Consider the following 25,586-nt stretch of genomic DNA (forward strand, 5'->3'; position numbering starts at 1 on the left):
TTTGTAGGGCTCCCTTGGGTGTATCAGGGCAGCACAAGTTTGAGGTGGGGACAACTTTGGTCTGGGGTCCATCCTTCGATATAAGGATTTTTTGCTGTCAGGGCCAGGGGCCGAGGGCCAGGGGCCCCTGGGCACATCCTTTTTCCATTTTCCCTGGGAAAGAAAACTCAGCAGTCCAGGTTCCTGATGTCAGTTTGTAGGGCTCCCTTGGGTCTATCAGGGCAGCACAAGTTTGAGGTGGGGACAACTTCGGTGTGGGGTCCATCCTTCGATATAAAGATTCTTTGCAGTGAGGCCCCAGCCCAGGGCCAGGGGCCCCTGGGCACATCCTTTTTCCATTTACCCTGGGAAAGAAAACTCAGCAGTCCAGGTTCCTGATGTCAGTTTGTAGGGCTCCCTTGGGTGTATCAGGGCAGCACAAGTTTGAGGTGGGGACAAATTCGGTGTGGGCTCCATCCTTCGATATAAGGATTTTTTGCAGTCAGGGCCTGGGGCCTCTGGGCAAATCCTTTTTCCATTTTCCCTGGGAAAGAAAACTCAGCAATCCAGGTTCCTGATGTCAGTTTGTAGGGTTCCCTTGGGTCTATCAGGGCAGCACAAGTTTGAGGTGGGGACAACTTCGGTGTGGGGTCCATCCTTCGATATAAGGAGTCTTTGCAGAGAGGCTCCAGCCATGGGCCAGGGGCCCCTGGGCACATCCTTTTTCCATTTTCCCTGGGAAAGAAACTCAGCAGTCCAGGTTCCTGATGTCAGTTTGTAGGGCTCCCTTGGGTGTATCAGGGCAGCACAAGTTTGAGGTGGGGACAAATTCGGTGTGGGGCCCATCCTTCAATATAAGGATTTTTTGCAGTCAGGGCCAGGGGCCCCTGGGCACATCCTTTGGCCATTTTCCCTAGGAAAGAAAACTCAGCAGTCCAGGTTCCTGATGTCAGTTTGTAGGGCTCCCTTGGGTCTATCAGGGCAGCACAAGTTTGAGGTGGGGACAACTTCGGTGTGGGGTCCATCCTTCGATATAAGGATTTTTTGCAGTCAGGGACAGGGGCCCCTGGGCACATTCTTTTTCCATTTTCCCTCGGAAAGAAAACTCAGCAGTCCAGGTTCCTGATGTCTGTTTGTAGGGCTCCCTTGGGTCTATCAGGGCAGCACAAGTTTGAGGTGGGGACAACTTCGGTGTGGGGTCCATCCTTCGATATAAGGATTTTTTGCTGTCAGGGCCAGGGGCCCCTGGGCACAACCTTTTTCCATTTTCTCTGGGAAAGAAAACTCAGCAGTCCAGGTTCCTGATGTCAGTTTGTAGGGCTCCCTTGGGTGTATCAGGGCAGCACAAGTTTGAGGTGGGGACAACTTCGCTGTGGGGTCCATCCTTCGATATAAGGATTTTTTGCAGTCAGGGCCAGGGGCCCCTGGGCACACCCTTTTATCATTTTCCCTGGGAAAGAAAACTCAGCAGTCCAGGTTCCTGATGTCAGTTTGTAGGGCTCCCTTGGGTCTATCAGGGCAGCACAAGTTTGAGGTGGGGACAAATTCGGTGTGGTGTCCATCCTTCGATATAAGGATTCTTTGCAGAGAGGCTCCAGCCATGGGCCAGGGGCCCCTGGGCACATCCTTTTTCCATTTTCCCTGGGAAAGAAACTCAGCAGTCCAGGTTCCTGATGTCAGTTTGTAGGGCTCCCTTGGGTGTATCAGGGCAGCACAAGTTTGAGGTGGGGACAAATTCGGTCTGGGGCCCATCCTTCAATATAAGGATTTTTTGCAGTCAGGGCCAGGGGCCCCTGGGCACATCCTTTGGCCATTTTCCCTGGGAAAGAAAACTCAGCAGTCCAGGTTCCTGATGTCAGTTTGTAGGGCTCCCTTGGGTCTATCAGGGCAGCACAAGTTTGAGGTGGGGACAACTTCGGTGTGGGGTCCATCCTTCGATATAAGGATTTTTTGCAGTCAGGGACAGGGGCCCCTGGGCACATTCTTTTTCCATTTTCCCTCGGAAAGAAAACTCAGCAGTCCAGGTTCCTGATGTCTGTTTGTAGGGCTCCCTTGGGTCTATCAGGGCAGCACAAGTTTGAGGTGGGGACAACTTCGGTGTGGGGTCCATCCTTCGATATAAGGATTTTTTGCTGTCAGGGCCAGGGGCCCAGGGCCAGGGGCCCCTGGGCACATCCTTTTTCCATTTTCCCTGGGAAAGAAAACTCAGCAGTCCAGGTTCCTGATGTCAGTTTGTAGGGCTCCCTTGGGTCTATCAGGGCAGCACAAGTTAGAGGTGGGGACAACTTCGGTGTGGGGTCCATCCTTCGATATAAGGATTCTTTGCAGTGAGGCCCCAGCCCAGGGCCAGGGGCCCCTGGGCACATCCTTTTTCCATTTTCCCTGGGAAAGAAAACTCAGCAGTCCAGGTTCCTGATGTCAGTTTGTAGGGCTCCCTTGGGTCTATCAGGGCAGCACAAGTTTGAGGTGGGGACAAATTCGGTGTGGGGTCCATCCTTCGATATAAGGATTTTTTGCAGTCAGGGCCAGGGGCCCCTGGGCACATCCTTTTTCCATTTTCCCTGGGAAAGAACACTCAGCAGTCCAGGTTGCTGATGTCAGTTTGTAGGGCTCCCTTGGGTCTATCAGGGCAGCACAAGTTTGAGGTGGGGACAACTTCGGTGTGGGGTCCATCCTTCGATATAAGGATTTTTTGCAATCAGGGCCAGGGGCCCCTGGGCACACCCTTTTATCATTTCCCCAGGGAAAGAAAACTCAGCAGTCCAGGTTCCTGATGTCAGTTTGTAGGGCTCCCTTGGGTCTATCAGGGCAGCACAAGTTTGAGGTGGGGACAACTTCGGTGTGGGGTCCATCCTTCGATATAAGGATTTTTTGCAGTCAGGGACAGGGGCCCCTGGGCACATCCTTTTTCCATTTTCCCTGGGAAAGAAAACTCAGCAGTCCAGGTTCCTGATGTCAGTTTGTAGGGTTCCCTTGGGTCTATCAGGGCAGCACAAGTTTGAGGTGGGGACAACTTCGGTGTGGGGTCCATCCTTCGATATAAGGATTTTTTGCAGTCAGGGCCAGGGGCCCCTGGGCACATCCTTTTTCCATTTTCCCTGGGAAAGAGAACTCAGCAGTCCAGGTTCCTGATGTCAGTTTGTAGGGCTCCCTTGGGTGTATCAGGGCAGCACAAGTTTGAGGTGGGGACAACTTCGGTGTGGGGTCCATCCTTCGATATAAGGATTCTTTGCAGTGAGGCCCCAGCCCAGGGACAGGGGCCCCTGGGCACATCCTTTTTCCATTTTCCCTGGGAAAGAAACTCAGCAGTCCAGGTTCCTGATGTCAGTTTGTAGGGCTCCCTTGGGTCTATCAGGGCAGCACAAGTTTGAGGTGGGGACAAATTCGGTGTGGGGTCCATCCTTCGATATAAGGATTTTTTGCAGTCAGGGCCAGGGGCCCCTGGGCACATCCTTTTTCCATTTTCCCTGGGAAAGGAAACTCAGCAGTCCAGGTTGCTGATGTCAGTTTGTAGGGTTCCCTTGGGTCTATCAGGGCAGCACAAGTTTGAGGTGGGGACCACTTCGTGTGGGGTCCATCCTTCGATATAAGGATATTTTGCAGTCAGGGCCAGGGGCCCAGGGCCAGGGGGCCCCTGGGCACATCCTTTTTCCATTTTCCCTGGGAAAGAAAACTCAGCAGTCCAGGTTCCTGATGTCAGTTTGTAGGGCTCCCTTGGGTCTATCAGGGCAGCACAAGTTTGAGGTGGGGACAACTTCGGTGTGGGGTCCATCCTTCAATATAAGGATTTTATGCAGTCAGGGCCAGGGGCCCCTGGGCACATCCTTTTTCCATTTTCCCTGGGAAAGAAAACTCAGCAGTCCAGGTTCCTGATGTCAGTTTGTAGGGCTCCCTTGGGTCTATCAGGGCAGCACAAGTTTGAGGTGGGGACAACTTCGGTGTTGGGTCCATCCTTCGATATAAGGATTCTTTGCAGTGAGGCCCCAGCCCCGGGGCCAGGGGCCTCTGGGCATATCCTTTTTCCATTTTCCCTGGGAAAGAAAACTCAGCAGTCCAGGTTCCTGATGTCAGTTTGTAGGGTTCCCTTGGGTCTATCAGGGCAATGCAAGTTTGAGGTGGGGACATCTTCGGTGTGGGGTCCATCCTTCGATATAAGGATTTTTTGCAGTCAGGGCCAGGGGCCCCTGGGCACATCCTTTTTCCATTTTCCCTGGGAAAGAAAACTCAGCAGTCCAGGTTCCTGATGTCAGTTTGTAGGGCTCCCTTGGGTCTATCAGGGCAGCACAAGTTTGAGGTGGGGACAGCTTCGGTGTGGGGTCCATCCTTCGATATAAGGATTTTTTGCAGTCAGGGCCAGGGGCCCCTGGGCACATCCTTTTTCCATTTTCCCTGGGAAAGAAAACTCAGCAGTCCAGGTTCCTGATGTCAGTTTGTAGGGCTCCCTTGGGTCTATCAGGGCAGCACAAGTTTGAGGTGGGGACAACTTCGGTGTGGGGTCCATCCTTCGATATAAGGATTTTATGCAGTCAGGGCCAGGGGCCCCTGGGCACATCCTTTTTCCATTTTCCCTGGGAAAGAAAACTCAGCAGTCCAGGTTCCTGATGTCAGTTTGTAGGGCTCCCTTGGGTCTATCAGGGCAGCACAAGTTTGAGGTGGGGACAACTTCGGTGTGGGGTCCATCCTTCGATATAAGGATTTTATGCAGTCAGGGCCAGGGGCCCCTGGGCACATCCTTTTTCCATTTTCCCTGGGAAAGAAAACTCAGCAGTCCAGGTTCCTGATGTCAGTTTGTAGGGCTCCCTTGGGTCTATCAGGGCAGCACAAGTTTGAGGTGGGGACAACTTCGGTGTTGGGTCCATCCTTCGATATAAGGATTCTTTGCAGTGAGGCCCCAGCCCAGGGCCAGGGGCCCCTGGGCACATCCTTTTTCCATTTTCCCTGGGAAAGAAAACTCAGCAGTCCAGGTTCCTGATGTCAGTTTGTAGGGCTCCCTTGCGTCTATCAGGGCAGCACAAGTTTGAGGTGGGGACAACTTCGGTGTGGGGTCCATCCTTCGATATAAGGATTTTTTGCAGTCAGGGCCAGGGGCCCCTAGGCACAACCTTTTTCCATTTTCCCTGGGAAAGAAAACTCAGCAGTCCAGGTTCCTGATGTCAGTTTTTAGGGCTCCCTTGGGTCTATCAGGGCAGCACAAGTTTGAGGTGGGGACAACTTCGGTGTGGGGTCCATCCTTCGATATAAGGATTTTTTGTAGTGGGGCCCCAGCCCAGGGCCAGAGGCCCCTGGGCACATCCTTTTTCCATTTTCCCTGGGAAAGAAAACTCAGTAGTCCAGGTTCCTGATGTCAGTTTGTAGGGCTCCCTTGGGTCTATTAGGGCAGCAGAAGTTTGAGGTGGGGACAACTTCAGTGTGGGGTCCATCCTTCGATATAAGGATTTTTTGCAGTCAGAGCCAGAGGCCCCTGGGCACATCCTTTTTCCATTTTCCCTGGGAAAGAAAACTCATCAGTCCAGGTTCCTGATGTCAGTTTGTAGGGTTCCCTTGGGTCTATCAGGGCAGCACAAGTGTGAGGTGGGGACAACTTCGGTGTGGGGTCCATCCTTCGATATAAGGATTTTTTGTAGTGAGGCCCCAGCCCGCGGCCAGAGGCCCCTGGGCACATCCTTTTTCCATTTTCCCTGGGAAAGAAAACTCAGCAGTCCAGGTTCCTGATGTCAGTTTTTAGGGCTCCCTTGGGTGTATCAGGGCAGCACAAGTGTGAGGTGGGGACAACTTCGGTGTGGGGTCCATCCTTCGATATAAGGATTTTTTGCAGTCAGGGCCAGGGGCCCCTGGGCACATCCTTTTTCCATTTTCCCTGGGAAAGAAAACTCAGCAGTCCAGGTTCCTGATGTCAGTTTGTAGGGCTCCCTTGGGTCTATCAGGGCAGCACAAGTTTGAGGTGGGGACAACTTCGGTGTGGGGTCCATCCTTCGACATAAGGATTCTTTGCAGTGAGGCCCCAGCCCAGGTCCAGGGGCCCCTGGGCACATCCTTTTTCCATTTTCCCTGGGAAAGAAACTCAGCAGTCCAGGTTCCTGATGTCAGTTTGTAGGGCTCCCTTGGGTGTTTCAGGGCAGCCCAAGTTTGAGGTGGGGACAAATTCGGTGTGGGGTCCATCCTTCGATATAAGGATTTTTTGCAGTCAGGGCCAGGGGCCCCTGGGCACATCCTTTTTCCATTTTCCCTGGGAAAGAAAACTCAGCAGTCCAGGTTGCTGATGTCAGTTTGTAGGGCTCCCTTGGGTCTATCAGGGCAGCACAAGTTTGAGGTGGGGACAACTTCGGTGTGGGGTCCATCCTTCGATATAAGGATATTTTGCAGTCAGGGACAGGGGTCCAGGGCCAGGGGGCCCCTGGGCACATCCTTTTTCCATTTTCCCTGGGAAAGAAAACTCAGCAGTCCAGGTTCCTGATGTCAGTTTGTAGGGCTCCCTTGGGTCTATCAGGGCAGCACAAGTTTGAGGTGGGGACAACTTCGGTGTGGGGTCCATCCTTCGATATAAGGATTTTATGCAGTCAGGCCCAGGGGCCCCTGGGCACATCCTTTTTCCATTTTCCCTGGGAAAGAAAACTCAGCAGTCCAGGTTCCTGATGTCAGTTTGTAGGGTTCCCTTGGGTCTATCAGGGCAGCACAAGTTTGAGGTGGGGACAACTTCGGTGTTGGGTCCATCCTTCGATATAAGGATTCTTTGCAGTGAGGTCCCAGCCCAGGGCCAGGGCACTCTGGGCACATCCTTTTTCCATTTTCCCTGGGAAAGAAAACTCAGCAGTCCAGGTTCCTGATGTCAGTTTTTAGGGTTCCCTTGGGTCTATCAGGGCAGCACAAGTTTGAGGTGGGGACAACTTCGGTGTGGGGTCCATCCTTCGATATAAGGATTTTTTGCAGTCAGGGCCAGGGGCCCCTGGGCACATCCTTTTTCCATTTTCCCTGGGAAAGAAAACTCAGCAGTCCAGGTTCCTGATGTCAGTTTGTAGGGCTCCCTTGGGTCTATCAGGGCAGCACAAGTTTGAGGTGGGGAGAAATTCGGTGTGGGGTCCATCCTTCGATATAAGGATTTTTTGCAGTCAGGGCCAGGGGCCCCTGGGCACATCCTTTTTCCATTTTCCCTGGGAAAGAAAACTGAGCAGTCCAGGTTCCTGATGTCAGTTTGTAGGGCTCCCTTGGGTCTATCAGGGCAGCACAAGTTTGAGGTGGGGACAACTTCGGTGTGGGGTCCATCCTTCGATATAAGGATTTTTTGCAGTCAGGGCCAGGGGCCCCTAGGCACAACCTTTTTCCATTTTCCCTGGGAAAGAAAACTCAGCAGTCCAGGTTCCTGATGTCAGTTTTTAGGGCTCCCTTGGGTGTATCAGGGCAGCACAAGTTTGAGGTGGGGACAACTTCGGTGTGGGGTCCATCCTTCGATATAAGGATTTTTTGCAGTCAGGGCCAGGGGCCCCTGGGCACATCCTTTTTCCATTTTCCCTGGGAAAGAAAACTCAGCAGTCCAGGTTCCTGATGTCAGTTTGTAGGGTTCCGTTGGGTCTATCAGGGCAGCACAAGTTTGAGGTGGGGACAACTTCGGTGTGGGTTCCATCCTTCCATATAAGGATTTTTTGCAGTCAGGGCCAGGGGCCCCTGGGCACATCCTTTTTCCATTTTCCCTGGGAAAGAAAACTCAGCAGTCCAGGTTCCTGATGTCAGTTTGTAGGGTTCCCTTGGGTCTATCAGGGCAGCACAAGTTTGAGGTGGGGACAACTTCGGTGTGGGGTCCATCCTTCGATATAAGGATTTTTTGCAATCAGGGCAAGGGGCCCCTGGGCACACCCTTTTATCATTTTCCCAGGGAAAGAAAACTCAGCAGTCCAGGTTCCTGATGTCAGTTTGTAGGGCTCCCTTGGGTCTATCAGGGCAGCACAAGTTAGAGGTGGGGACAACTTCGGTGTGGGGTCCATCCTTCGATATAAGGATTTTTTGCTGTCAGGGCCAGGGGCCCAGGGCCAGGGGCCCCTGGGCACATCCTTTTTCCATTTTCCCTGGGAAAGAAAACTCAGCAGTCCAGGTTCCTGATGTCAGTTTGTAGGGCTCCCTTGGGTCTATCAGGGCAGCACAAGTTTGAGGTGGGGACAACTTCGGTGTGGGGTCCATCCTTCGATATAAGGATTTTTTGCAGTCAGGGCCAGGGGCCCCTGGGCACATCCTTTTTCCATTTTCCCTGGGAAAGAAAACTCAGCAGTCCAGGTTCCTGATGTCAGTTTGTAGGGTTCCCTTGGGTTTATCAGGGCAGCACAAGTTTGAGGTGGGGACAACTTCGGTGTGGGGTCCATCCTTCGATATAAGGATTTTTTGCAGTCAGGGCCAGGGGCCCCTGGGCACATCCTTTTTCCATTTTCCCTGGGAAAGAGAACTCAGCAGTCCAGGTTCCTGATGTCAGTTTGTAGGGCTCCCTTGGGTCTATCAGGGCAGCACAAGTTTGAGGTGTGGAGAACATCGGTGTGGGGTCCATCCTTCGATATAAGGATTCTTTGCAGTGAGGCCCCAGCCCAGGGCCAGGGGCCCCTGGGCACATCCTTTTTCCATTTTCCCTGGGAAAGAAAACTCAGCAGTCCAGGTTGCTGATGTCAGTTTGTAGGGCTCCCTTGGGTCTATCAGGGCAGCACAAGTTTGAGGTGGGGACCACTTCGTGTGGGTTCCATCCTTCCATATAAGGATTTTTTGCAGTCAGGGCCAGGGGCCCCTGGGCACATCCTTTTTCCATTTTCCCTGGGAAAGAAAACTCAGCAGTCCAGGTTCCTGATGTCAGTTTGTAGGGTTCCCTTGGGTCTATCAGGGCAGCACAAGTTTGAGGTGGGGACAACTTCGGTGTGGGGTCCATCCTTCGATATAAGGATTTTTTGCAATCAGGGCCAGGGGCCCCTGGGCACACCCTTTTATCATTTCCCCAGGGAAAGAAAACTCAGCAGTCCAGGTTCCTGATGTCAGTTTGTAGGGCTCCCTTGGGTCTATCAGGGCAGCACAAGTTTGAGGTGGGGACAACTTCGGTGTGGGGTCCATCCTTCGATATAAGGATTTTTTGCAGTCAGGGACAGGGGCCCCTGGGCACATCCTTTTTCCATTTTCCCTGGGAAAGAAAACTCAGCAGTCCAGGTTCCTGATGTCAGTTTGTAGGGTTCCCTTGGGTCTATCAGGGCAGCACAAGTTTGAGGTGGGGACAACTTCGGTGTGGGGTCCATCCTTCGATATAAGGATTTTTTGCAGTCAGGGACAGGGGCCCCTGGGCACATCCTTTTTCCATTTTCCCTGGGAAAGAGAACTCAGCAGTCCAGGTTCCTGATGTCAGTTTGTAGGGCTCCCTTGGGTGTATCAGGGCAGCACAAGTTTGAGGTGGGGATAACTTCGGTGTGGGGTCCATCCTTCGATATAAGGATTCTTGGCAGTGAGGCCCCAGCCCAGGGCCAGGGGCCCCTGGGCACATCCTTTTTCCATTTTCCCTGGGAAAGAAACTCAGCAGTCCAGGTTCCTGATGTCAGTTTGTAGGGCTCCCTTGGGTGTATCAGGGCAGCCCAAGTTTGAGGTGGGGACAAATTCGGTGTGGGGTCCATCCTTCGATATAAGGATTTTTTGCAGTCAGGGCCAGGGGCCCCTGGGCACATCCTTTTTCCATTTTCCCTGGGAAAGGAAACTCAGCAGTCCAGGTTGCTGATGTCAGTTTGTAGGGTTCCCTTGGGTCTATCAGGGCAGCACAAGTTTGAGGTGGCGACCACTTCGTGTGGGGTCCATCCTTCGATATAAGGATATTTTGCAGTCAGGGCCAGGGGCCCAGGGCCAGGGGGCCCCTGGGCACATCCTTTTTCCATTTTCCCTGGGAAAGAAAACTCAGCAGTCCAGGTTCCTGATGTCAGTTTGTAGGGCTCCCTTGGGTCTATCAGGGCAGCACAAGTTTGAGGTGGGGACAACTTCGGTGTTGGGTCCATCCTTCGATATAAGGATTCTTTGCAGTGAGGTCCCAGCCCAGGGCCAGGGGCCTCTGGGCACATCCTTTTTCCATTTTCCCTGGGAAAGAAAACTCAGCAGTCCAGGTTCCTGATGTCAGTTTGTAGGGCTCCCTTGGGTCTATCAGGGCAGCACAAGTTTGAGGTGGGGACAACTTCGGTGTGGGGTCCATCCTTCGATATAAGGATTTTTTGCAGTCAGGGCCAGGGGCCCCTAGGCACAACCTTTTTCCATTTTCCCTGGGAAAGAAAACTCAGCAGTCCAGGTTCCTGATGTCAGTTTTTAGGGCTCCCTTGGGTCTATCAGGGCAGCACAAGTTTGAGGTGGGGACAACTTCGGTGTGGGGTCCATCCTTCGATATAAGGATTTTTTGCAGTCACGGCCAGGGGCCCCTGGGCACATCCTTTTTCCATTTTCCCTGGGAAAGAAAACTCAGCAGTCCAGGTTCCTGATGTCAGTTTGTAGGGCTCCCTTGGGTCTATCAGGGCAGCACAAGTTTGAGGTGGGCACAACTTCAGTGTGGGGTCCATCCTTCGATATAAGGATTTTTTGCAGTCAGAGCCAGAGGCCCCTGGGCACATCCTTTTTCCATTTTCCCTGGGAAAGAAAACTCAGCAGTCCAGGTTCCTGATGTCAGTTTGTAGGGTTCCCTTGGGTCTATCAGGGCAGCACAAGTGTGAGGTGGGGACAACTTCGGTGTGGGGTCCATCCTTCGATATAAGGATTTTTTGCAGTCAGGGCCAGGGGCCCCTGGGCACATCCTTTTTCCATTTTCCCTGGGAAAGAAAACTCAGCAGTCCAGGTTCCTGATGTCAGTTTGTAGGGCTCCCTTGGGTCTATCAGGGCAGCACAAGTTTGAGGTGGGGACAACTTCGGTGTGGGGTCCATCCTTCGACATAAGGATTCTTGGCAGTGAGGCCCCAGCCCAGGTCCAGGGGCCCCTGGGCACATCCTTTTTCCATTTTCCCTGGGAAAGAAACTCAGCAGTCCAGGTTCCTGATGTCAGTTTGTAGGGCTCCCTTGGGTGTATCAGGGCAGCCCAAGTTTGAGGTGGGGACAAATTCGGTGTGGGGTCCATCCTTCGATATAAGGATTTTTTGCAGTCAGGGCCAGGGGCCCCTGGGCACATCCTTTTTCCATTTTCCCTGGGAAAGAAAACTCAGCAGTCCAGGTTGCTGATGTCAGTTTGTAGGGCTCCCTTGGGTCTATCAGGGCAGCACAAGTTTGAGGTGGGGACAACTTCGGTGTGGGGTCCATCCTTCGATATAAGGATATTTTGCAGTCAGGGCCAGGGGTCCAGGGCCAGGGGGCCCCTGGGCACATCCTTTTTCCATTTTCCCTGGGAAAGAAAACTCAGCAGTCCAGGTTCCTGATGTCAGTTTGTAGGGCTCCCTTGGGTCTATCAGGGCAGCACAAGTTTGAGGTGGGGACAACTTCGGTGTGGGGTCCATCCTTCGATATAAGGATTTTATGCAGTCAGGGCCAGGGGCCCCTGGGCACATCCTTTTTCCATTTTCCCTGGGAAAGAAAACTCAGCAGTCCAGGTTCCTGATGTCAGTTTGTAGGGCTCCCTTGCGTCTATCAGGGCAGCACAAGTTTGAGGTGGGGACAACTTCGGTGTTGGGTCCATCCTTCGATATAAGGATTCTTTGCAGTGAGGTCCCAGCCCAGGGCCAGGGGACTCTGGGCACATCCTTTTTCCATTTTCCCTGGGAAAGAAAACTCAGCAGTCCAGGTTCCTGATGTCAGTTTGTAGGGTTCCCTTGGGTCTATCAGGGCAGCACAAGTTTGAGGTGGGGACAACTTCGGTGTGGGGTCCATCCTTCGATATAAGGATTTTTTGCAGTCAGGGCCAGGGGCCCCTGGGCACATCCTTTTTCCATTTTCCCTGGGAAAGAAAACTGAGCAGTCCAGGTTCCTGATGTCAGTTTGTAGGGCTCCCTTGGGTCTATCAGGGCAGCACAAGTTTGAGGTGGGGACAACTTCGCTGTGGGGTCCATCCTTCGATATAAGGATTCTTTGCAGTCAGGGCCAGGGGCCCCTGGGCACATCCTTTTTCCATTTTCCCTGGGAAAGAAAACTCAGCAGTCCAGGTTCCTGATGTCAGTTTGTAGGGCTCCCTTGCGTCTATCAGGGCAGCACAAGTTTGAGGTGGGGACAACTTCGGTGTGGGGTCCATCCTTCGATATAAGGATTTTATGCAGTCAGGGCCAGGGGCCCCTGGGCACATCCTTTTTCCATTTTCCCTGGGAAAGAAAACTCAGCAGTCCAGGTTCCTGATGTCAGTTTGTAGGGCTCCCTTGGGTCTATCAGGGCAGCACAAGTTTGAGGTGGGGACAACTTCGGTGTTGGGTCCATCCTTCGATATAAGGATTCTTTGCAGTGAGGCCCCAGCCCAGGGCCAGGGGCCCCTGGGCACATCCTTTTTCCATTTTCCCTGGGAAAGAAAACTCAGCAGTCCAGGTTCCTGATGTCAGTTTGTAGGGCTCCCTTGGGTCTATCAGGGCAGCACAAGTTTGAGGTGGGGACAACTTCGGTGTGGGGTCCATCCTTCGATATAAGGATTTTTTGCAGTCAGGGCCAGGGGCCCCTAGGCACAACCTTTTTCCATTTTCCCTGGGAAAGAAAACTCAGCAGTCCAGGTTCCTGATGTCAGTTTTTAGGGCTCCCTTGGGTCTATCAGGGCAGCACAAGTTTGAGGTGGGGACAACTTCGGTGTGGGGTCCATCCTTCGATATAAGGATTTTTTGCAGTCACGGCCAGGGGCCCCTGGGCACATCCTTTTTCCATTTTCCCTGGGAAAGAAAACTCAGCAGTCCAGGTTCCTGATGTCAGTTTGTAGGGCTCCCTTGGGTCTATCAGGGCAGCAGAAGTTTGAGGTGGGGACAACTTCAGTGTGGGGTCCATCCTTCGATATAAGGATTTTTTGCAGTCAGAGCCAGAGGCCCCTGGGCACATCCTTTTTCCATTTTCCCTGGGAAAGAAAACTCAGCAGTCCAGGTTCCTGATGTCAGTTTGTAGGGTTCCCTTGGGTCTATCAGGGCAGCACAAGTGTGAGGTGGGGACAACTTCGGTGTGGGGTCCATCCTTCGATATAAGGATTTTTTGTAGTGAGGCCCCAGCCCACGGCCAGAGGCCCCTGGGCACATCCTTTTTCCATTTTCCCTGGGAAAGAAAACTCAGCAGTCCAGGTTCCTGATGTCAGTTTGTAGGGCTCCCTTGGGTGTATCAGGGCAGCACAAGTGTGAGGTGGGGACAACTTCGGTGTGGGGTCCATCCTTCGATATAAGGATTTTTTGCAGTCAGGGCCAGGGGCCCCTGGGCACATCCTTTTTCCATTTTCCCTGGGAAAGAAAACTCAGCAGTCCAGGTTCCTGATGTCAGTTTGTAGGGCTCCCTTGGGTCTATCAGGGCAGCACAAGTTTGAGGTGGGGACAACTTCGGTGTGGGGTCCATCCTTCGACATAAGGATTCTTTGCAGTGAGGCCCCAGCCCAGGTCCAGGGGCCCCTGGGCACATCCTTTTTCCATTTTCCCTGGGAAAGAAACTCAGCAGTCCAGGTTCCTGATGTCAGTTTGTAGGGCTCCCTTGGGTGTATCAGGGCAGCCCAAGTTTGAGGTGGGGACAAATTCGGTGTGGGGTCCATCCTTCGATATAAGGATTTTTTGCAGTCAGGGCCAGGGGCCCCTGGGCACATCCTTTTTCCATTTTCCCTGGGAAAGAAAACTCAGCAGTCCAGGTTCCTGATGTCAGTTTGTAGGGCTCCCTTGGGTCTATCAGGGCAGCACAAGTTTGAGGTGGGGACAACTTCGGTGTGGGGTCCATCCTTCGATATAAGGATATTTTGCAGTCAGGGCCAGGGGTCCAGGGCCAGGGGGCCCCTGGGCACATCCTTTTTCCATTTTCCCTGGGAAAGAAAACTCAGCAGTCCAGGTTCCTGATGTCAGTTTGTAGGGCTCCCTTGGGTCTATCAGGGCAGCACAAGTTTGAGGTGGGGACAACTTCGGTGTGGGGTCCATCCTTCGATATAAGGATTTTATGCAGTCAGGGCCAGGGGCCCCTGGGCACATCCTTTTTCCATTTTCCCTGGGAAAGAAAACTCAGCAGTCCAGGTTCCTGATGTCAGTTTGTAGGGCTCCCTTGCGTCTATCAGGGCAGCACAAGTTTGAGGTGGGGACAACTTCGGTGTTGGGTCCATCCTTCGATATAAGGATTCTTTGCAGTGAGGTCCCAGCCCAGGGCCAGGGGACTCTGGGCACATCCTTTTTCCATTTTCCCTGGGAAAGAAAACTCAGCAGTCCAGGTTCCTGATGTCAGTTTGTAGGGTTCCCTTGGGTCTATCAGGGCAGCACAAGTTTGAGGTGGGGACAACTTCGGTGTGGGGTCCATCCTTCGATATAAGGATTTTTTGCAGTCAGGGCCAGGGGCCCCTGGGCACATCCTTTTTCCATTTTCCCTGGGAAAGAAAACTCAGCAGTCCAGGTTCCTGATGTCAGTTTGTAGGGCTCCCTTGGGTCTATCAGGGCAGCACAAGTTTGAGGTGGGGACAACTTCGGTGTGGGGTCCATCCTTCGATATAAGGATTTTTTGCAGTCAGGGCCAGGGGCCCCTGGGCACATCCTTTTTCCATTTTCCCTGGGAAAGAAAACTCAGCAGTCCAGGTTCCTGATGTCAGTTTGTAGGGCTCCCTTGGGTCTATCAGGGCAGCACAAGTTTGAGGTGGGGACATCTTCGGTGTGGGGTCCATCCTTCGATATAAGGATTTTTTGCAGTCAGGGCCAGGGGCCCCTGGGCACATCCTTTTTCCATTTTCCCTGGGAAAGAAAACTCAGCAGTCCAGGTTCCTGATGTCAGTTTGTAGGGCTCCCTTGGGTCTATCAGGGCAGCACAAGTTTGAGGTGGGGACAACTTCGGTGTTGGGTCCATCCTTCGATATAAGGATTCTTTGCAGTGAGGCCCCAGCCCAGGGCCAGGGGCCCCTGGGCACATCCTTTTTCCATTTTCCCTGGGAAAGAAAACTCAGCAGTCCAGGTTCCTGATGTCAGTTTGTAGGGCTCCCTTGGGTCTATCAGGGCAGCACAAGTTTGAGGTGGGGACAACTTCGGTGTGGGGTCCATCCTTCGATATAAGGATTTTTTGCAGTCAGGGCCAGGGGCCCCTAGGCACAACCTTTTTCCATTTTCCCTGGGAAAGAAAACTCAGCAGTCCAGGTTCCTGATGTCAGTTTTTAGGGCTCCCTTGGGTCTATCAGGGCAGCACAAGTTTGAGGTGGGGACAACTTCGGTGTGGGGTCCATCCTTCGATATAAGGATTTTTTGCAGTCACGGCCAGGGGCCCCTGGGCACATCCTTTTTCCATTTTCCCTGGGAAAGAAAACTCAGCAGTCCAGGTTCCTGATGTCAGTTTGTAGGGCTCCCTTGGGTGTATCAGGGCAGCACAAGTGTGAGGTGGGGACAACTTCGGTGTGGGGTCCATCCTTCGATATAAGGATATTTTGCAGTCAGGGCCAGGGGTCCAGGGCCAGGGGGCCCCTGGGCACATCCTTTTTCCATTTTCCCTGGGAAAGAAAACTCAGCAGTCCAGGTTCCTGATGTCAGTTTGTAGGGCTCCCTTGGGTCTATCAGGGCAGCACAAGTTTGAGGTGGGGACAACTTCGGTGTGGGGTCCATCCTTCGATATAAGGATTTTATGCAGTCAGGGCCAGGGGCCCCTGGGCACATCCTTTTTCCATTTTCCCTGGGAAAGAAAACTCAGCAGTCCAGGTTCCTGATGTCAGTTTGTAGGGCTCCCTTGCGTCTATCAGGGCAGCACAAGTTTGAGGTGGGGACAACTTCGGTGTTGGGTCCATCCTTCGATATAAGGATTCTTTGCAGTGAGGTCCCAGCCCAGGGCCAGGGGACTCTGGGCACATCCTTTTTCCATTTTCCCTGGGAAAGAAAACTCAGCAGTCCAGGTTCCTGATGTCAGTTTGTAGGGTTCCCTTGGGTCTATCAGGGCAGCACAAGTTTGAGGTGGGGACAACTTCGGTGTGGGGTCCATCCTTCGATATAAGGATTTTTTGCAGTCAGGGCCAGGGGCCCCTGGGCACATCCTTTTTCCATTTTCCCTGGGAAAGAAAACTGAGCAGTCCAGGTTCCTGATGTCAGTTTGTAGGGCTCCCTTGGGTCTATCAGGGCAGCACAAGTTTGAGGTGGGGACAAATTCGGTGTGGGGTCCATCCTTCGATATAAGGATTTTTTGCAGTCAGGGCCAGGGGCCCCTGGGCACATCCTTTTTCCATTTTCCCTGGGAAAGAAAACTGAGCAGTCCAGGTTCCTGATGTCAGTTTGTAGGGCTCCCTTGGGTCTATCAGGGCAGCACAAGTTTGAGGTGGGGACAACTTCGGTGTGGGGTCCATCCTTCGATATAAGGATTTTTTGCAGTCAGGGCCAGGGGCCCCTAGGCACAACCTTTTTCCATTTTCCCTGGGAAAGAAAACTCAGCAGTCCAGGTTCCTGATGTCAGTTTTTAGGGCTCCCTTGGGTGTATCAGGGCAGCACAAGTTTGAGGTGGGGACAACTTCGGTGTGGGGTCCATCCTTCGATATAAGGATTTTTGCAGTCAGGGCCAGGGGCCCCTGGGCACATCCTTTTTCCATTTTCCCTGGGAAAGAAAACTCAGCAGTCCAGGTTCCTGATGTCAGTTTGTAGGGTTCCGTTGGGTCTATCAGGGCAGCACAAGTTTGAGGTGGGGACAACTTCGGTGTGGGTTCCATCCTTCCATATAAGGATTTTTTGCAGTCAGGGCCAGGGGCCCCTGGGCACATCCTTTTTCCATTTTCCCTGGGAAAGAAAACTCAGCAGTCCAGGTTCCTGATGTCAGTTTGTAGGGTTCCCTTGGGTCTATCAGGGCAGCACAAGTTTGAGGTGGGGACAACTTCGGTGTGGGGTCCATCCTTCGATATAAGGATTTTTTGCAGTCAGGGCCATGGGCCCCTGGGCACACCCTTTTATCATTTTCCCAGGGAAAGAAAACTCAGCAGTCCAGGTTCCTGATGTCAGTTTGTAGGGCTCCCTTGGGTCTATCAGGGCAGCACAAGTTAGAGGTGGGGACAACTTCGGTGTGGGGTCCATCCTTCGATATAAGGATTTTTTGCAGTCAGGGCCAGGGGCCCCTGGGCACATCCTTTTTCCATTTTCCCTGGGAAAGAAAACTCAGCAGTCCAGGTTCCTGATGTCAGTTTGTAGGGCTCCCTTGGGTCTATCAGGGCAGCACAAGTTTGAGGTGGGGACAACTTCGGTGTTGGGTCCATCCTTCGATATAAGGATTCTTTGCAGTGAGGCCCCAGCCCAGGGCCAGGGGCCCCTGGGCACATCCTTTTTCCATTTTCCCTGGGAAAGAAAACTCAGCAGTCCAGGTTCCTGATGTCAGTTTGTAGGGCTCCCTTGCGTCTATCAGGGCAGCACAAGTTTGAGGTGGGGACAACTTCGGTGTGGGGTCCATCCTTCGATATAAGGATTTTTTGCAGTCAGGGCCAGGGGCCCCTAGGCACAACCTTTTTCCATTTTCCCTGGGAAAGAAAACTCAGCAGTCCAGGTTCCTGATGTCAGTTTGTAGGGCTCCCTTGGGTGTATCAGGGCAGCACAAGTGTGAGGTGGGGACAACTTCGGTGTGGGGTCCATCCTTCGATATAAGGATTTTTTGCAGTCAGGGCCAGGGGCCCCTGGGCACATCCTTTTTCCATTTTCCCTGGGAAAGAAAACTCAGCAGTCCAGGTTCCTGATGTCAGTTTGTAGGGCTCCCTTGGGTCTATCAGGGCAGCACAAGTTTGAGGTGTGGAGAACTTCGGTGTGGGGTCCATCCTTCGACATAAGGATTCTTGGCAGTGAGGCCCCAGCCCAGGTCCAGGGGCCCCTGGGCACATCCTTTTTCCATTTTCCCTGGGAAAGAAACTCAGCAGTCCAGGTTCCTGATGTCAGTTTGTAGGGCTCCCTTGGGTGTTTCAGGGCAGCCCAAGTTTGAGGTGGGGACAAATTCGGTGTGGGGTCCATCCTTCGATATAAGGATTTTTTGCAGTCAGGGCCAGGGGCCCCTGGGCACATCCTTTTTCCATTTTCCCTGGGAAAGAAAACTCAGCAGTCCAGGTTCCTGATGTCAGTTTGTAGGGCTCCCTTGGGTCTATCAGGGCAGCACAAGTTTGAGGTGGGGACAACTTCGGTGTGGGGTCCATCCTTCGATATAAGGATATTTTGCAGTCAGGGCCAGGGGTCCAGGGCCAGGGGGCCCCTGGGCACATCCTTTTTCCATTTTCCCTGGGAAAGAAAACTCAGCAGTCCAGGTTCCTGATGTCAGTTTGTAGGGCTCCCTTGGGTCTATCAGGGCAGCACAAGTTTGAGGTGGGGACAACTTCGGTGTGGGGTCCATCCTTCGATATAAGGATTTTATGCAGTCAGGGCCAGGGGCCCCTGGGCACATCCTTTTTCCATTTTCCCTGGGAAAGAAAACTCAGCAGTCCAGGTTCCTGATGTCAGTTTGTAGGGCTCCCTTGCGTCTATCAGGGCAGCACAAGTTTGAGGTGGGGACAACTTCGGTGTTGGGTCCATCCTTCGATATAAGGATTCTTTGCAGTGAGGTCCCAGCCCAGGGCCAGGGGACTCTGGGCACATCCTTTTTCCATTTTCCCTGGGAAAGAAAACTCAGCAGTCCAGGTTCCTGATGTCAGTTTGTAGGGTTCCCTTGGGTCTATCAGGGCAGCACAAGTTTGAGGTGGGGACAACTTCGGTGTGGGGTCCATCCTTCGATATAAGGATTTTTTGCAGTCAGGGCCAGGGGCCCCTGGGCACATCCTTTTTCCATTTTCCCTGGGAAAGAAAACTGAGCAGTCCAGGTTCCTGATGTCAGTTTGTAGGGCTCCCTTGGGTCTATCAGGGCAGCACAAGTTTGAGGTGGGGACAACTTCGGTGTGGGGTCCATCCTTCGATATAAGGATTTTTTGCAGTCAGGGCCAGGGGCCCCTAGGCACAACCTTTTTCCATTTTCCCTGGGAAAGAAAACTCAGCAGTCCAGGTTCCTGATGTCAGTTTTTAGGGCTCCCTTGGGTGTATCAGGGCAGCACAAGTTTGAGGTGGGGACAACTTCGGTGTGGGGTCCATCCTTCGATATAAGGATTTTTGCAGTCAGGGCCAGGGGCCCCTGGGCACATCCTTTTTCCATTTTCCCTGGGAAAGAAAACTCAGCAGTCCAGGTTCCTGATGTCAGTTTGTAGGGTTCCCTTGGGTCTATCAGGGCAGCACAAGTTTGAGGTGGGGACAACTTCGGTGTGGGGTCCATCCTTCGATATAAGGATTCTTTGCAGTCAGGGCCAGGGGCCCCTGGGCACACCCTTTTATCATTTTCCCAGGGAAAGAAAACTCAGCAGTCCAGGTTCCTGATGTCAGTTTGTAGGGCTCCCTTGGGTCTATCAGGGCAGCACAAGTTAGAGGTGGGGACAACTTCGGTGTGGGGTCCATCCTTCGATATAAGGATTTTTTGCTGTCAGGGACAGGGGCCCAGGGCCAGGGGGCCCCTGGGCACATCCTTTTTCCATTTTCCCTGGGAAAGAAAACTCAGCAGTCCAGGTTCCTGATGTCAGTTTGTAGGGCTCCCTTGGGTCTATCAGGGCAGCACAAGTTTGAGGTGGGGACAACTTCGGTGTGGGGTCCATCCTTCGATATAAGGATTTTTTGCAGTCAGGGACAGGGGCCCCTGGGCACATCCTTTTTCCATTTTCCCTGGGAAAGAAAACTCAGCAGTCCAGGTTCCTGATGTCAGTTTGTAGGGTTCCCTTGGGTCTATCAGGGCAGCACAAGTTTGAGGTGGGGACAACTTCGGTGTGGGGTCCATCCTTCGATATAAGGATTTTTTGCAGTCAGGGCCAGGGGCCCCTGGGCACATCCTTTTTCCATTTTCCCTGGGAAAGAGAACTCAGCAGTCCAGGTTCCTGATGTCAGTTTGTAGGGCTCCCTTGGGTCTATCAGGGCAGCACAAGTTTGAGGTGGGGACAACTTCGGTGTGGGGTCCATCCTTCGATATAAGGATTTTTTGCAGTCAGGGCCAGGGGCCCCTGGGCACATCCTTTTTCCATTTTCCCTGGGAAAGAACACTCAGCAGTCCAGGTTGCTGATGTCAGTTTGTAGGGCTCCCTTGGGTCTATCAGGGCAGCACAAGTTTGAGGTGGGGACCACTTCGTGTGGGTTCCATCCTTCCATATAAGGATTTTTTGCAGTCAGGGCCAGGGGCCCCTGGGCACATCCTTTTTCCATTTTCCCTGGGAAAGAAAACTCAGCAGTCCAGGTTCCTGATGTCAGTTTGTAGGGTTCCCTTGGGTCTATCAGGGCAGCACAAGTTTGAGGTGGGGACAACTTCGGTGTGGGGTCCATCCTTCGATATAAGGATTTTTTGCAGTCAGGGCCAGGGGCCCCTGGGCACATCCTTTTTCCATTTTCCCTGGGAAAGAAAACTCAGCAGTCCAGGTTCCTGATGTCAGTTTGTAGGGCTCCCTTGGGTCTATCAGGGCAGCACAAGTTTGAGGTGGGGACAACTTCGGTGTGGGGTCCATCCTTCGATATAAGGATTTTTTGCAGTCAGGGCCAGGGGCCCCTGGGCACATCCTTTTTCCATTTTCCCTGGGAAAGAAAACTCAGCAGTCCAGGTTCCTGATGTCAGTTTGTAGGGCTCCCTTGGGTCTATCAGGGCAGCACAAGTTTGAGGTGTGGAGAACTTCGGTGTGGGGTCCATCCTTCGATATAAGGATTCTTTGCAGTGAGGCCCCAGCCAAGGTCCAGGGGCCCCTGGGCACATCCTTTTTCCATTTTCCCTGGGAAAGAAACTCAGCAGTCCAGGTTCCTGATGTCAGTTTGTAGGGCTCCCTTGGGTGTATCAGGGCAGCACAAGTTTGAGGTGGGGACAACTTCGGTGTGGGGTCCATCCTTCGATATAAGGATTTTTTGCAGTCAGGGCCAGGGGCCCCTGGGCACATCCTTTTTCCATTTTCCCTGGGAAAGAAAACTCAGCAGTCCAGGTTGCTGATGTCAGTTTGTAGGGCTCCCTTGGGTCTATCAGGGCAGCACAAGTTTGAGGTGGGGACAACTTCGGTGTGGGGTCCATCCTTCGATATAAGGATATTTTGCAGTCAGGGCCAGGGGCCCAGGGCCAGGGGGCCCCTGGGCACATCCTTTTTCCATTTTCCCTGGGAAAGAAAACTCAGCAGTCCAGGTTGCTGATGTCAGTTTGTAGGGCTCCCTTGGGTCTATCAGGGCAGCACAAGTTTGAGGTGGGGACAACTTCGGTGTGGGGTCCATCCTTCGATATAAGGATTTTATGCAGTCAGGGCCAGGGGCCCCTGGGCACATCCTTTTTCCATTTTCCCTGGGAAAGAAAACTCAGCAGTCCAGGTTCCTGATGTCAGTTTGTAGGGCTCCCTTGGGTCTATCAGGGCAGCACAAGTTTGAGGTGGGGACAACTTCGGTGTTGGGTCCATCCTTCGATATAAGGATTCTTTGCAGTGAGGCCCCAGCCAAGGTCCAGGGGCCCCTGGGCACATCCTTTTTCCATTTTCCCTGGGAAAGAAAACTGAGCAGTCCAGGTTCCTGATGTCAGTTTGTAGGGCTCCCTTGGGTCTATCAGGGCAGCACAAGTTTGAGGTGGGGACAACTTCGGTGTGGGGTCCATCCTTCGATATAAGGATTCTTTGCAGTGAGGCCCCAGCCAAGGTCCAGGGGCCCCTGGGCACATCCTTTTTCCATTTTCCCTGGGAAAGAAAACTGAGCAGTCCAGGTTCCTGATGTCAGTTTGTAGGGCTCCCTTGGGTCTATCAGGGCAGCACAAGTTTGAGGTGGGGACAACTTCGGTGTGGGGTCCATCCTTCGATATATGGATTTTTTGCTGTCAGGGCCAGGGGCCCCTAGGCACATCCTTTTTCCATTTTCCCTGGGAAAGAAAACTCAGCAGTCCAGGTTCCTGATGTCAGTTTGTAGGGCTCCCTTGGGTCTATCAGGGCAGCACAAGTTTGAGGTGGGGACAACTTCGGTGTGGGGTCCATCCTTCGATATAAGGATTTTATGCAGTCAGGGCCAGGGGCCCCTGGGCACATCCTTTTTCCATTTTCCCTGGGAAAGAAAACTCAGCAGTCCAGGTTCCTGATGTCAGTTTGTAGGGCTCCCTTGGGTCTATCAGGGCAGCACAAGTTTGAGGTGGGGACAACTTCGGTGTTGGGTCCATCCTTCGATATAAGGATTCTTTGCAGTGAGGCCCCAGCCAAGGTCCAGGGGCCCCTGGGCACATCCTTTTTCCATTTTCCCTGGGAAAGAAAACTGAGCAGTCCAGGTTCCTGATGTCAGTTTGTAGGGCTCCCTTGGGTCTATCAGGGCAGCACAAGTTTGAGGTGGGGACAACTTCGGTGTGGGGTCCATCCTTCGATATAAGGATTTTTTGCTGTCAGGGCCAGGGGCCCAGGGCCAGGGGGCCCCTGGGCACATCCTTTTTCCATTTTCCCTGGGAAAGAAAACTCAGCAGTCCAGGTTCCTGATGTCAGTTTGTAGGGCTCCCTTGGGTCTATCAGGGCAGCACAAGTTTGAGGTGGGGACAACTTCAGTGTGGGGTCCATCCTTCGATATAAGGATTTTTTGCAGTCAGAGCCAGAGGCCCCTGGGCACATCCTTTTTCCATTTTCCCTGGGAAAGAAAACTCAGCAGTCCAGGTTCCTGATGTCAGTTTGTAGGGTTCCCTTGGGTCTATCAGGGCAGCACAAGTGTGAGGTGGGGACAACTTCGGTGTGGGGTCCATCCTTCGATATAAGGATTTTTTGTAGTGAGGCCCCAGCCCACGGCCAGAGGCCCCTGGGCACATCCTTTTTCCATTTTCCCTGGGAAAGAAAACTCAGCAGTCCAGGTTCCTGATGTCAGTTTGTAGGGCTCCCTTGGGTGTATCAGGGCAGCACAAGTTTGAGGTGGGGACAACTTCGGTGTGGGGGTCCATCCTTCGATATAAGGATTTTTTGCAGTCAGGGCCAGGGGCCCCTGGGCACATCCTTTTTCCATTTTCCCTGGGAAAGAAAACTCAGCAGTCCAGGTTCCTGATGTCAGTTTGTAGGGCTCCCTTGGGTCTATCAGGGCAGCACAAGTTTGAGGTGTGGAGAACTTCGGTGTGGGGTCCATCCTTCGACATAAGGATTCTTTGCAGTGAGGCCCCAGCCCAGGTCCAGGGGCCCCTGGGCACATCCTTTTTCCATTTTCCCTGGGAAAGAAACTCAGCAGTCCAGGTTCCTGATGTCAGTTTGTAGGGCTCCCTTGGGTGTATCAGGGCAGCCCAAGTTTGAGGTGGGGACAAATTCGGTGTGGGGTCCATCCTTCGATATAAGGATATTTTGCAGTCAGGGACAGGGGCCCAGGGCCAGGGGGCCCCTGGGCACATCCTTTTTCCATTTTCCCTGGGAAAGAAAACTCAGCAGTCCAGGTTCCTGATGTCAGTTTGTAGGGCTCCCTTGGGTCTATCAGGGCAGCACAAGTTTGAGGTGGGGACAACTTCGGTGTGGGGTCCATCCTTCGATATAAGGATTTTATGCACTCAGGGCCAGGGGCCCCTGGGCACATCCTTTTTCCATTTTCCCTGGGAAAGAAAACTCAGCAGTCCAGGTTCCTGATGTCAGTTTGTAGGGCTCCCTTGGGTCTATCAGGGCAGCACAAGTTTGAGGTGGGGACAACTTCGGTGTTGGGTCCATCCTTTGATATAAGGATTCTTTGCAGTGAGGTCCCAGCCCAGGGCCAGGGGCCTCTGGGCACATCCTTTTTCCATTTTCCCTGGGAAAGAAAACTGAGCAGTCCAGGTTCCTGATGTCAGTTTGTAGCGTTCCCTTGGGTCTATCAGGGCAGCACAATTTTGAGGTGGGGATAACTTCGGTGTGGGGTCCATCCTTCGATATAAGGATTTTTTGCAGTCAGGGCCAGGGGCCCCTGGGCACATCCTTTTTCCATTTTCCCTGGGAAAGAAAACTGAGCAGTCCAGGTTCCTGATGTCAGTTTGTAGGGCTCCCTTGGGTCTATCAGGGCAGCACAAGTTTGAGGTGGGGACAAATTCGGTGTGGGGTCCATCCTTCGATATAAGGATTTTTTTCAGTCAGGGCCAGGGGCCCCTGGGCACATCCTTTTTCCATTTTCCCTGGGAAAGAAAACTCAGCAGTCCAGGTTCCTGATGTCAGTTTGTAGGGCTCCCTTGGGTCTATCAGGGCAGCACAAGTTAGAGGTGGGGACAACTTCGGTGTGGGGTCCATCCTTTGATATAAGGAATTTTTGCAGTCAGGGCCAGGGGCCCCTAGGCACAACCTTCTTCCATTTTCCCTGGGAAAGAAAACTCAGCAGTCCAGGTTCCTGATGTCAGTTTGTAGGGTTCCGTTGGGTCTATCAGTGTAGCACAAGTTTGAGGTGGGGACAACTTCGGTGTGGGTTCCATCCTTCCATATAAGGATTTTTTGCAGTCAGGGCCAGGGGCCCCTGGGCACACCCTTTTTCCATTTTCCCTGGGAAAGAAAACTCAGCAGTCCAGGTTCCTGATGTCAGTTTGTAGGGTTCCCTTGGGTCTATCAGGGCAGCACAAGTTTGAGGTGGGGACAACTTCGGTGTGGGGTCCATCCTTCGATATAAGGATTTTTTGCAGTCAGGGCCAGGGGCCCCTAGGCACAACCTTTTTCCATTTTCCCTGGGAAAGAAAACTCAGCAGTCCAGGTTCCTGATGTCAGTTTTTAGGGCTCCCTTGGGTGTATCAGGGCAGCACAAGTTTGAGGTGGGGACAACTTCGGTGTGGGGTCCATCCTTCGATACAAGGATTTTTTGCAGTCAGGGCCAGGGGCCCCTGGGCACATCCTTTTTCCATTTTCCCTGGGAAAGAAAACTCAGCAGTCCAGGTTCCTGATGTCAGTTTGTAGGGTTCCGTTGGGTCTATCAGGGCAGCACAAGTTTGAGGTGGGGACAACTTCGGTGTGGGTTCCATCCTTCCATATAAGGATTTTTTGCAATCAGGGCCAGGGGCCCCTGGGCACATCCTTTTATCATTTCCCCAGGGAAAGAAAACTCAGCAGTCCAGGTTCCTGATGTCAGTTTGTAGGGCTCCCTTGGGTCTATCAGGGCAGCACAAGTTTGAGGTGGGGACAACTTCGGTGTGGGGTCCATCCTTCGATATAAGGATTTTTTGCAGTCAGGGCCAGGGGCCCCTGGGCACATCCTTTTTCCATTTTCCCTGGGAAAGAAAACTGAGCAGTCCAGGTTCCTGATGTCAGTTTGTAGGGCTCCCTTGGGTCTATCAGGGCAGCACAAGTTTGAGGTGGGGACAACTTCGGTGTGGGGTCCATCCTTCGATATAAGGATTTTTTGCTGTCAGGGCCAGGGGCCCAGGGCCAGGGGCCCCTGGGCACATCCTTTTTCCATTTTCCCTGGGAAAGAAAACTCAGCAGTCCAGGTTCCTGATGTCAGTTTGTAGGGCTCCCTTGGGTCTATCAGGGCAGCACAAGTTTGAGGTGGGGACAACTTCGGTGTGGGGTCCATCCTTCGATATAAGGATTTTTTGCAGTCAGGGACAGGGGCCCC

The sequence above is a fragment of the Lonchura striata genome, chromosome 9, assembly GCF_050655825.1.
Source record: "Lonchura striata isolate lonStrDom1 chromosome 9, ASM5065582v1, whole genome shotgun sequence".
Lineage (NCBI taxonomy): Eukaryota > Metazoa > Chordata > Aves > Passeriformes > Estrildidae > Lonchura > Lonchura striata.